The sequence below is a fragment of the Schistocerca serialis genome, chromosome 4 (genome assembly GCF_023864345.2).
Source record: "Schistocerca serialis cubense isolate TAMUIC-IGC-003099 chromosome 4, iqSchSeri2.2, whole genome shotgun sequence".
Lineage (NCBI taxonomy): Eukaryota > Metazoa > Arthropoda > Insecta > Orthoptera > Acrididae > Schistocerca > Schistocerca serialis.
The window spans coordinates 271732950-271745403 of record NC_064641.1 but is presented as its reverse complement, the minus strand read 5'-3'; positions in this window follow the sequence as shown (position 1 = coordinate 271745403).

The following is a 12454-nucleotide window of genomic DNA, read 5'->3' as shown; positions in this document are numbered from 1 at the left end:
AATCACGCTTGAATAAATGTACTTTCCCTACGTATCTCTTTGCTGACTTCACGAGCGATTTCTGCATCGGCGCCTCTTCCCACTGGCTCTGTAAACGCCAGATGGCCAACCGCCCCTGCTAGCCAGTGTGGGAACTTAACGCTCTTTCGTTACTCCTTACGTACTGCAGCCCTGATACATTTACTTCACGTATGTGAAACAGCAAAATTGGAAATAAAGTAAAATGTACTCTTATAAACAATTAAGGGCTACCTAAATAAGTCCCATTATATGCGATTATTGACGAACTTTCGTATTCTCAGTGTTGAAGAAGCCAGAAGTGCATTTGCCCTTTCACAGTCAGTTTCTGTTCTGAGTGCAGCAAATTGGATTGGCTTGGCAGTAAAGGAAAGAATATACTAGTCCGTTACCAAGTGCTTCAGCAAAGTGGGGTTTGGAGGTCAAGAACGATTCTGTGGTCATCGAAGCTCAAGAAAATGCAGCAGCACTTGCTGAAGTAATCAAAATGCAAACATTTCATGTAGACTACATTCGGATTGATGATCTTCTGTCAACGCAGTCCCCTTTCACTTCAGCAACAGAGTTTACGGAAGTCTGCAACAGAGAAGATAATAAGGAAGAAACAAAGGAAGAAGAAGAGGAGCGAAATGACGTACCTAGAAAAATTAACGCACCTGAAGAAGATATTGCACGCATAAACAATGTTATGCAGTCTGCAGTGCTTATAAATTTTCTCAAGTTGGAACTATTGTTCAGTGCAAAAAAATTTTGAACACGAAATTCAAACATGTATCCTTCCTCGGTATGTGGCGAATAGTGAAAGGCAAAGCAAATGAACACGGGAATAATATGTACGTGCGTACAACAATAAACGAATTTGAACTTAGAGTAAAAATATAGGAATGCAGTATTATTTACAACCTTCTAGTGTGCTGGAGTAATTACAGGGCAGCAATTTACGTTAATCAGTACAACGGAAAAACAGGCAAAGTTGCAAACTTCACTTTATTTGCTCTGCAACCGTTCATTTGCAATTTTTATGCGTATATTTTTGCTATCGTAACATATTTCTTCTAGTCTGGTAAATACCATTCAGACTGACTGGTTGATTTGAAAGTGAGTTCCGACCTGAAACTATTCATCAACTAACTGAAGCGAAATTTGCGACTTTGGCTGTCTTTCTGTTGCAGTGCCGTATTGTTTATCAGCTAGTGTAATAGTCTCGTGCTCTGTTGTACAGTATATTGTAAATGAATACTTTCATGCAGGCGTGAAGGTACATAGATTCGTACATAATTACAAATTTATACTTTTGTACATGATACCTGATTTTTTTTTATCTAACTTAGTGAGTTTTGCGTAATCTGAACACACACACATACACTCCAACTGACACTTCTCTACCGCACCCAGTAATCTTTACTCTCACCATATTATTACTTTTTTTAGAGAAAATGCCAGAGTCAGATCAATTTCTGAAATTAAATTTTCCGCTTTTGACAGTAATTGATATTTATTTTCCACTACTGGCCAATTTCGACTATTACGCCAGTTTCAAGACGAGCATGACAACGAACCACCAAATTTAATGTGTACACGACATGTTCGCTCATGCACATGAAACATCGCGTAATAGTTGACTGACTGCAATGGTGTAGTGTCAGTGTGTGTGCGCGTGTGTTTGTGAAAAACTTAGATCGTAAGATCCTTTTTTGTGCATAATTAGGACACAAGTTTGTTTTCACGTTATACTTTCTACATTTAATACGTTTTATACCTTTGAGAATGAAAACATGGTCCAAGTAGGTTGTATTATTTTTATTATCAGTGCAATTGTCCAACTTCAACCGTGGTCATTTTCAACGACATATTGACACAGAAAACCTTCTTTGTATCTTTGTAAATCAAAAATCTTTAAAAAATATTTTAGGTAAAAAATTGATCACTCAAATGAGTGTCCTGTAGCGCTAAACTGTATGTCTTGCTGTAGGATACTTTCTGTCATTATTTAACAGTAAAAATGTGCGAAGTGTCGTAATTATCGTCCTCCTTAAGGAAAGTTCTGCAAAAGTAAATGTACTTACCTCGTCATAAACAAAAGTGAAATGCTATGCGTATATATATCATAGTTTTTACGTACATTACCGTGACCAAGAAATTACTGTACTGTAACGTATTCTTGTGTAACGAAAAATACCTATCTCGTTGTAGCTATACCACAAAAGTTACTACTAAAACATGTTTTACTTCCCAGAATAATAGAGAAAAACGGTGCAGATATAAAACAGATACAGCGCAAAAGCAATAATGTAAAATGTTACTCATTAATAGCGTCGTGATATAATCGTGTAGCTGTCAAATAAAGTAATCACTGTGTCATCTGGTATCCCTCAGAAAGTACTTTAAATCCAGAATGTCTTTTCAAGTAAACCAAAATGTTGCATTAAAATCTCATTAGCAGTATACGTTCTAAGTATGTAAGCCTTATTGTCGTTACGTAATCGTGCAACGAACAAGCAAGGATGTACACACAATAACACTGTGTCGTCTGTTCACTACAAAAATGCATTCGTAATTACTGTCTAAATAAGTTCCCTAGGTTCCTAGCTGAATAGTTGACTCTGAAACATTGTCGCATGTTAACAGTTTCTAAGTGTGATAAAACATACTAGCAACGTGAATTGAAAAATGTTATGGCAAAGACTAAGTTAAAAAGCAGATTATCTCTCAATAAACGGGTAATACATGTGAAATGTGGTGTAAACCTTTACTCTTCCTAGTACGCAGAGCTTCAGCTTCGGCGCATTTATCATGTAGTACACATCGGTAAAGAATGCTCAAATTTTTCTCAGGTTTAGCGTCTATGTTATTTTTCTCTCAGCCAGCCGGCGAACATGGCTGCCTGCGGTGACAGTCATTGTCTACTGTCTCTTTGTTGGCGGGTGTCGTTATTGGGATTAGGAGACCTTGTTGTTGTTGTTGTGGTCTTCAGTCCTGAGACTGGTTTGATGCAGCTCTCCATGCTACTCTATCCTGTGCAAGCTTCTTCATCTCCCAGTACCTACTGCAACCTACATCCTTCTGAATCTGCTTAGTGTATTCATCTCTTGGTCTCACTCTACGATTTTTACCCTCCACGCTGCCCTCCAATGCTAAATTTGTGATCCCTTGATGCCTCAAAACATGTCCTTCTTCTAGTCAAGTTGTGCCACAAACTTCTCTTCTCCCCAATCCTATTCAATACCTCCTCATTAGTAACGTGATCTACCCACCTTATCTTCAGCATTCTTCTGTAGCACCACATTTCGAAAGCTTCTATCCTCTTCTTGTCCAAACTAGTTATCGTCCATGTTTCACTTCCATACATGGCTACACTCCATACAAATACTTTCAGAAAGGACTTCCTGACACTTAAATCTATACTCGATGTTAACAAATTTCTCTTCTTGAGAAACGCTTTCCTTGCCATTGCCAGTCTACATTTTATATCGTCTCTACTTCGACCATCATCGGTTATTTTACTCCCTAAATAACAAAACTCCTTTACTACTTTAAGTGTCTCATTTCCTAATCTAATTCCCTCAGCATCACCCGACTTAATTTGACTACATTCTATTATCCTCGTTTTGCTTTTGTTGATGTTCATCTTATATCCTCCTTTCAAGACACTGTCCATTCCGTTCAACTGCTCTTCCAAGTCCTTTACTGTCTCTGACAGAATTACAATGTCATCGGCGAACCTCAAAGTTTTTACTTCTTCTCCATGAATTTTAATACCTACTCCGAATTTTTCTTTTGTTTCCTTTACTGCTTGCTCAATATACAGATTGAATAACATCGGGGAGAGGCTACAACCCTGTCTCACTCCTTTCGCAACCACAGCTTCCCTTTCATGCCCCTCGACTCTTACAACTGCCATCTGGTTTCTGTACAAATTGTAAATAGCCTTTCGCTCCCTGTATTTTACCCCTGCCACCTTCAGAATTTGAAAGAGAGTATTCCAGTCAACATTGTCAAAAGCTTTCTCTAAGTCTACAAATGCTAGAAATGTAGGTTTGCCTAGGAGGCCTAACTTCTACAAATTCACCTTGCCGAGAGGGACCTGCCCTGTTTGAATCCCGCCAGTTCTGATTAAATTCTGGTCTGTTGTTAAGATTATATCGTCTGTCGTCTTGTCGGTAGTTTCTGTAATTTCTTTCTTGTCGGTCACGTGGTGGAGAATTTCTCCCTGAGTCGCAACTGTGCGATGGGCTGTTGCGTATGAAATTGTTCTGTCTCCCTTGATAATAATAGTTATGGTTCCTATATTGTCTGTTTTTATGATTGTCTCTGTCATAGTCATTACTGCGGAGAGGTGAGCTTTCCCTGTAATTATTATTACTCTGCCAACGGTTGTCATATGGGTGGTGTCAGTTTTGGTCACGATTTGCGTTGTAAGAATAGCCTTGTCGTGTCCAGTTATTATTTCTGTCGTCGCGGAACTGTGACAGACGTGACCTGTAATGATTGTATTCCTGTTTTCGCATCCCCCGACTGTCTGTATCAATTTCTAATTCTTGTAAAAGCCTCTGAAACCTTCGACGTCGTCTTTGCAACGCCCTGCCAAAATAATATGTTCTCAAATGTTGAGGCAATTTGATTAAGCAAATGCGAATAAATTCTGTGGGGCTGTATGGGTTTGACAGATACTGATTCTTGTGCAACATGTCTTCAAAATATTTGACGTGACTAGAGAATGCAGGTTGTTCAAAGTGTTTCATCATTATGATGCTATGTTTTACGCGATCTTGAGTAGCTTGAGACCAATATGCTGATAGGCAGGTATGATAAAATTCTCCCTCACTGTGACAATCGTGAATGATCGATCGCATTCTTACAGCTGGTTCTCTAAGTATCCACACATAAATTCTAATCTGTGTTCTAATGACCAGTTGAGAGGAAAACAATGAGAGAATTGATGAAGTCACGCTTTTGGATGAATGTCGTTACCAGAGTTCTTAAATGTTTTGAATTTATATGTAGTAATTAACAGCTTATAGTCAAAATCATCATGTGGGTGAGTCGCATATCGGTCATTGTTACGTCGTGTCCGCTGTTACATCTCAAAATTCGGTCCACCTTGCCAATTTCTTTCATAATTTCAGAAATGCCCTTTGTTATTATTTTGTGGTTTTTCCGTATTTCTAAGTCCCTCTTCACATATTGGAGCGCGAGTGTCCTCTGAAATATGTAATTCTTGTATTATTTGTGCCAACTGATCTTGTACTTCCCGGATTTCTCTTCTGTGTTGCATATTAATTTGATTCTGATTTTGTTATTTCCTAATTTGTTCGTACTCTTCTGTGTCAGTAAAGACTACCTGTCTTGTGTCAGTCAGATTATCGTCTACCTTCGTAGACAAATTATTTAGCTGATCCGACAGTTCGGCTATTTTCTCTGATAATGAACTGATTTCCTCCTTGTGTTTTTCTGAACCAAGTTTCAGAGCATCTACTGTGTCCTTTAGGTTTTCCTGAGTTTTTGCAAGTTGCATAACCAAATCGGTAGATGCAACTGAGTCAATTTTAGCTTGTGTAGTGTTGGGGAGTTGGATGTCAACAGCACGTAGCGTTGTGCAATTGGAGTTCTTTTATGGCTGCTTCGTGATTCTGTAATGCATTTTCATGCCGCGAAAAAATAGGTTGAAAATGCTCACAGATTTATGTTTTTACGTCATTACAGACTTTTTGACATTTCGATTCGATTTTAAGCAACTCAGCAGTTAAACCTTCACGTGTATGTTGAAGTGTTTCTTTAATTTGTTTCTGATTTTGTTCCATTTGTTGCTGGGATTGTTTTTGATTTTGTTCCATTTGTTTCTGATTTTGTTTCATTTGTTGCATTAATTGCATTAATAATGTATTAGTGTCTGGAACGTGTTTCTTTGTGTGTATTGGCAGTGTATTTGGACCGGCAGCATTCGTATTTTGAAAAGCAGAAAATGTGTCTTGATTTAATTAAGAAAAAGGTGATGACACAAAACCTGAATCTACGGTATTTGCATGATTGTGTCCTGTCATTTCTGGTTCACGGGGCGAGCTGTTGCCGACCGATGGATAGACAATACTACCCTGATCACTAGCTGTTTCACTGTCTGCACGATATTTATTTCCTGGTCCATTTCCCTATGCACAGTTACCAAATTACTATTCTGAGCCGGCCGTAGTGGCCAAGCGGTTCTAGGCGCTTCAGTCTGGAACCACGCGATCTCTACAGTCGCAGGTTCGAATCCTGCTTCAGGCATGAATGTGTGTGATGTTCTTAGGTTAGTTAGTTTTAAGTAGTTCTAAGTTCTGGGGTACTGATGACCTCAGATGTTAAGTCCCATAGTGCTCAGAGCCATTTGAGTCACTATTCTGAATATTTGTTAATTCATTACACGGTGGCGCTAACACACTACTCTCGTCTTCACTGTCATTTCTCAGTTTACTTTGGAGCCTAGTATTACGTTTTTCACACGCCATAATTTTCACAATATTTCACACGATAGCACAGAAAAGCACAATTTGAAGAGGAAAATAAGAAAACACATTAAAATAGCACTGAAAATAATATCCAATTAACTGGAAGCGTGGCTGCGCAATGCTTGGTGCAAATCTACATGCATGCCACAACTATTTTACAGTACAACAATGAAGAACTACAGCTAGAAAGGACATTCTCTCTACAATTACGCGCTAGCAATAAACAATACCTACACTAATTACACAAACTACAAGAAAAAATCAGAAGATTCCAGTCAGGTATCCTCGGCTAAGGATCGACATATGAAACGTCCCCTTAGAAAAATTATGAATTACTGTGATGGTAAACTTCTACGTTACTTGATACAAAGACAGCTGAGTAAAACTGAACGTACTCAGACAGTTCTCTCTTTACTTATTCTGATCATCACCAAACTGACAGACAATATTTTTTTAGCGCAATGCAATCTGACTTTCCATAATCCCTACAGAAAAATGGCCCTGACTAACAATAACCTATACCTTTCATGAATCACTTACCGCACAAAAATCTTCGTTACTCAAACTACTGCAATACAGCGAGCGCCAATACTGCCATCTAAATAAAAGAATAAAAGATTCTAACTACTGAAGGCACTAACTACTGATATGCATAGTTAGCAAATGAAAGGTTTTGATAGAGAACAAACAATGCATTTACCTTAATAGCGTTCAAAAGTCAATATATATATAATTTTGTGACATCCAATAAACAAATTTCCTTTTTCTGACAGACACACCTCCAGATTGTCCGCTCAAAACTCTGGCATCTCTCTCTCCACATCCACCACTGCTGGCGTCTCACCTCCAACTGCACAACGCTACGTGCTGTTCACATCCAACTGCCCAACACTTCACAAGCGAATATTGCAACAATGAGTCCAACCAGCCACAGACTGCAAACAGTACAGTCAGTGATTTTCATACAGAGCGCTACGTGGCGTAACCAACATAAAAACGTAAGCAGTCTACTTACAATATCTGAAGCTTCCAACTGCATTTCACATTGTAATACATCGCTGATACATGTGGACAGGTATACATCGTATTTCTGTGCATTTCTCAAAAACGATACAATATTTTACATGATTACTACCATTAGCCGACAGACGTCGCTCATGTACCGGCTGCCTTGGCACATGCATCTTCGCGCCTCTTTTCGGTGCAAAATTAGCGATGTGAACTAGCAGTCTCCAGTGGGAAACACTCTCCTGAAGATGGCTGAATGGTTGTCAGCCGAAATATAGTGGCAAGAAGTCGACGTTATCACGCTGCAATCCCTAAACTTCATGAAATACTCTTTACGCCCACATACACTGTTAAGAAAACTTCAACCGACCCCGCTGACAAAAAATGAAATTGACGCTCATATTTATCCATCGTTTCATATCCTCCTCTTCCCTCCCCATCCTACTCTGCATCCGGGTTTCCCCCTCACTCCCCACCCTCCTGCTATCCCTTATCTTGTCATACAAAGCACTAGCCCCCACCCTAGTCCGCTACTCCGTTTCCTACCTGCCTACCCCATACCAGCTCTCATTTATACGCTGTATCTTTGGAAGTGTCCACGCCCTACGTCCCTGCAGAATCTCAAGCATTCTCTCCCCTAAAAATCATTTTTTTCCAGTGTGTGAGTAGTACTCATACTCTTTTTGCGTTATTTTGAACATAAACACAAAAAAATTATTTGTTATACCGTTAGCGATAAATTGTATTTTCACCTTTTTAAATAATTCTCTGCGATTTATATTTTCTGGAAACATTAGGATGAAGAGCAGAAATCTGTTCTGTAGTCCATATGGCGACTTAAAATAACAATCTATATAAACGAAAATGAATAAAAATGTGAATATTCGCTTGTTCCAAATTGTTAATCTCCGAAAGCTTTTTGACACAAACTTGAATTCTAATACAGACGTGTTTATATATACTTAGCCATAGCTGGTCCCACTCCCATTTGAGAAAAGAGAAGGAGGAGGAGGAGAAACATCTCATTAAAAAACTTTGGTTCACCTGGCCCAGATGATAGTACCCTGTGAGAGCCCTTTGCCATGGTAACGACGAAGACCTCACTGTCACTGAAGGTGGAATTGATCATCGGTGTGGCGGAACTGGCGAAAGAGGTGGCACAGATTCACTCAGTGGCGGATACAGAAAAACCTCAAGGAGGGGCGCTAAAGATATCTTGAGATACCTTTACTTTTATCATAATAGAAAATAATCAAGTCACATGCAAAGTTTAAGGAAGTTTTATTTAAACTGACTATACACATATAAAAGACAATGGCACCTCATGATATAAAAAAGTTATAATTGTGGTTTTCTTACTTAAATGATGAATTCTAAGCGCCTATTCTTTCTGACAAATTGGTTAATTACATCGTCAATAGGACAATCAATATCAGGGTGAGTGTTCAACAGAGCTAAGCCATTTAGTCGATCATCCTTCATTGTCGACCCCAGCCATGTCCCTTTACCCTGCAGTGTTGAAAAACCTCTTTCTACTGTAGCACTAGATGCAGGTAGACTAGCAAATATTTTGTACAGCGTTTGCAAAGTAGGATAGTCAGATCTTGGACAAACAGACAACGCTTGCAAGATAGAATAACGATCATTAAGGGCAGAGTGATTCTTCTTCAAAGAACGGTAGTTCAGTTAAGCACTGATTCAATTTATGTGCCACATCATTACCGTCATGTTTCAGTAGTAAGTTGAACTTTAAACGACAAATATTCTCTTCAGCATATCATTCTTTCATGTCAGTCGTAACATGGTCCAGTGTTGGAATAAAATTCTTCAATCTTAATATTTCTGCTTCTGAATAGAAACTAGCTTTCTATTCGGCGAATAGTCCGAATTTATAACGTTACGTATCGAACTGTACAAGAAAACAGTAGAATATTCGTGACGTTTCTCGAAGAAATGCCAAACAGAATAACGTATCAAGATCACTAGAATGTCTGCGACTTTTCTCGTAGGTATAAATAGTTTAGACAAGAGGAGAATAGAAGCTTTCGAAATGTGGTGCTACAGAAGAATGCTGAAGATTAGATGGGTAGATCACATAACTAATGAGGAGGTGTTGAATAGGATTGGGGAGAAGAGAAGTTTGTGGCACAACTTGATCAGAAGAAGGGATCGGTTGGTAGGACATGTTCTGAGGCATCAAGGGATCACCAATTTAGTATTGGAGGGCAGCGTGGAGGGTAAAAACCGTAGAGGGAGACCAAGAGATGAATACACTAAGCAGATTCAGAAGGATGTAGGTTGCAGTAGGTACTGGGAGATGAAGAAGCTTGCACAGGATAGAGTAGCATGGAGAGCTGCATCAAACCAGTCTCAGGACTGAAGACCACAACAACAACAACATGTCTTAGCTATCTATGTTTCAGAGAGAAACGTATAAAATGCGATGAAGCGAACGCGCGTGCTACCTATGAAAGTACAACTACTAGATAACTCGATTCATTCGAGTCGACTGACGAAAGAAAAGAACCGAACGAATAGCCTGCGGGCTGACTGACTGGCGGAGGCGGCGCGGGTGGCAATGGGGTCAGCTCCGCAGGGAGGGGGGGGGGGGGGCGGGGGGTGGCGCCGCCCATATGTATCCGCCACTGAATCCAGTAGCTTCTGTTTTGCAACCAGTGGCGCCTCCCATATACGAGTACATCCGCCACTGAATCCACTAGCGTCTGTTTTGCAACCACTGACACCTCCCATATGTAATCGCCACTGAATCCGCTAGCGTCTGCTTGGCAACCAGACACATATGGGAGGACATCGAAAGGGTGCAAAAAAGGACAGCTCATTTTGCATTATCACATAATATGGGAGAGAGTGTGGCAGATATGATACGCGAGTTGGGATGGAAGTCATTAAAGTAAAGACGCCATTGGTTGCAAAGCAGACGCTAGTGGATTCAGTGGCGGATACATACGGGAGGCGTCACTGGTTGCAAAACAGACGCTAGTGGATTCAGTGGCAGATATATATGGGAGTAAGCGTCTGTTCATATAGCTGGTGCGACTGATGCGTGCTCTTCTTGATCTCAACAATCACGTCGTAAACAAGATCGCTAACTACAAATGTTCAAATGTGTGTGAATTCCTAAGGAGCAAACTGCTTAGGTCATCGGTCCCTAGACTTACACACTACTTAAACTAACTTATGTTGAGAATAGCACACACATCCATGCCTGAAGGAGGACTCGAACCTCTGGCGGGAGTGGCCGCGCAGTCCGTTGACATGATGCTTCAAACCCCACGGCCACTCCACGCTGCACTAACTACAAAACAAGTTTCGTCTTGCTTAGGCATGATGAAACAAAACAAAAGAATTCCACTACCATAGGCATCAGTCTCCATTCTGAATTTTCTTAGTCATTGGATTCTGGGGGACCAGGAACATCACGTGCAGAAGACTCTAAATCTCTAAGGCCAAAACAGAAAAACTTTATAGGAACTCCCCACACAAACACTTTCTCCAAAGTAGGTAAACTCGAACAGCTAACAAACACGATGAAAAAATTTCACAGATAAGTCCTTGCGATTGAAGAAACAAAATTTAGCGATGAAAATCATTTTGATTCAGGAAACTTCGCAATCTACAAAGGAAAACGTGCAGTTCAGACAAGGTACCCAACCAATTTAGCGCAGCTTTTGTTGTGCAACAAATCAATTATGAATTCAGTAATAAACTTTCACTCAACAACAGAAAGAATCTCCACAATCTCAGTAAAATGTGGAAACAAGGCATACACACTGACAAATGCACATGCTCCCACAAATGGCTACAACAGCAGAGACCCATAAATAATAGATGACTTCTGGGAACTACTGGAGGAAATCTGAAGTAAAATCCCTACACATTACTAGAAAATTGTATTGGAGATTTCAGAGTGTGTGACACTTGCACAGAGTGACACTTGTATGGAGAGAAAATGTGTTGATATTCGCACGGAGTGCGGAACACTGTAGGTAGAGGACAGGATGGACAATATATTCCAGTAGTAGGATACACCGGCCTGTCCACCGGTACCTGCGATGTATTATTAAGGCCAAAGCCCAATTCCTGCACTAAGTTCCCTGTCCCCGCACCAGTTCGTAGTGTGCGTGGCTGTCTCCCAGAGTTCAGTACTGCAGTTGACCTCTGACTGGCAGTTGGTATTTCGTATGTTAATGCTGAAATAATTGAATACACCGAGACCACTAAAGTGTTTTACTGATTTACGACGGGCATCAGTATATAGTTGGCTACACAAACAAACAAGAAGTGACTTAATGGCGTTATGTAAACTTTAAAAAGAATAAATGCAAAGGAAGACTCTCCACAACGAATAACATAGTTTTAGGGTAGACACGTTTGTATTTCAGATGAAGCAGCAAATGAATTGCAAAGAAGCGGACAAAAGAAATAGACGCAGTTTCATTAGTTGCTGTTGAAGAAGTAGGGCAGCTCTTCAATCGAGGCTGCTACTTAACGACATCGTTACTATCAACAGAAGAGCGAAACACTGAGTTAGCCGAAAATATATGGGAGCTACACAAGATCCCACCGATTTTGGAGGAAAATTCTTCCCAGAAAATAATTTACTGATGAACGATGGCAGCAATATTTTACTTCCAAATGATACTCGTAACTGGGGGCCGAATGACAGAATACTGGTGTTTGCCAGCGAAAAGGGAAAAGCGTGTCTATCAAATTGCGAATAATTCTTTCTGGACGGTACGTTAAAGAGTTCGAAGTAGCAGTTGGGACAGTTGTTTATACTCCTTGCCGACCTTAGTAGTTCTTGGGACCAAACAAACACCATTCCAGTTTTTTACACTTTGCTACCAAATAACAGTTTGTTTCCTGGAACAGAGATTACTGGTTGCAATTATCATTTTAATCAATGTATGTGGAAACAAATT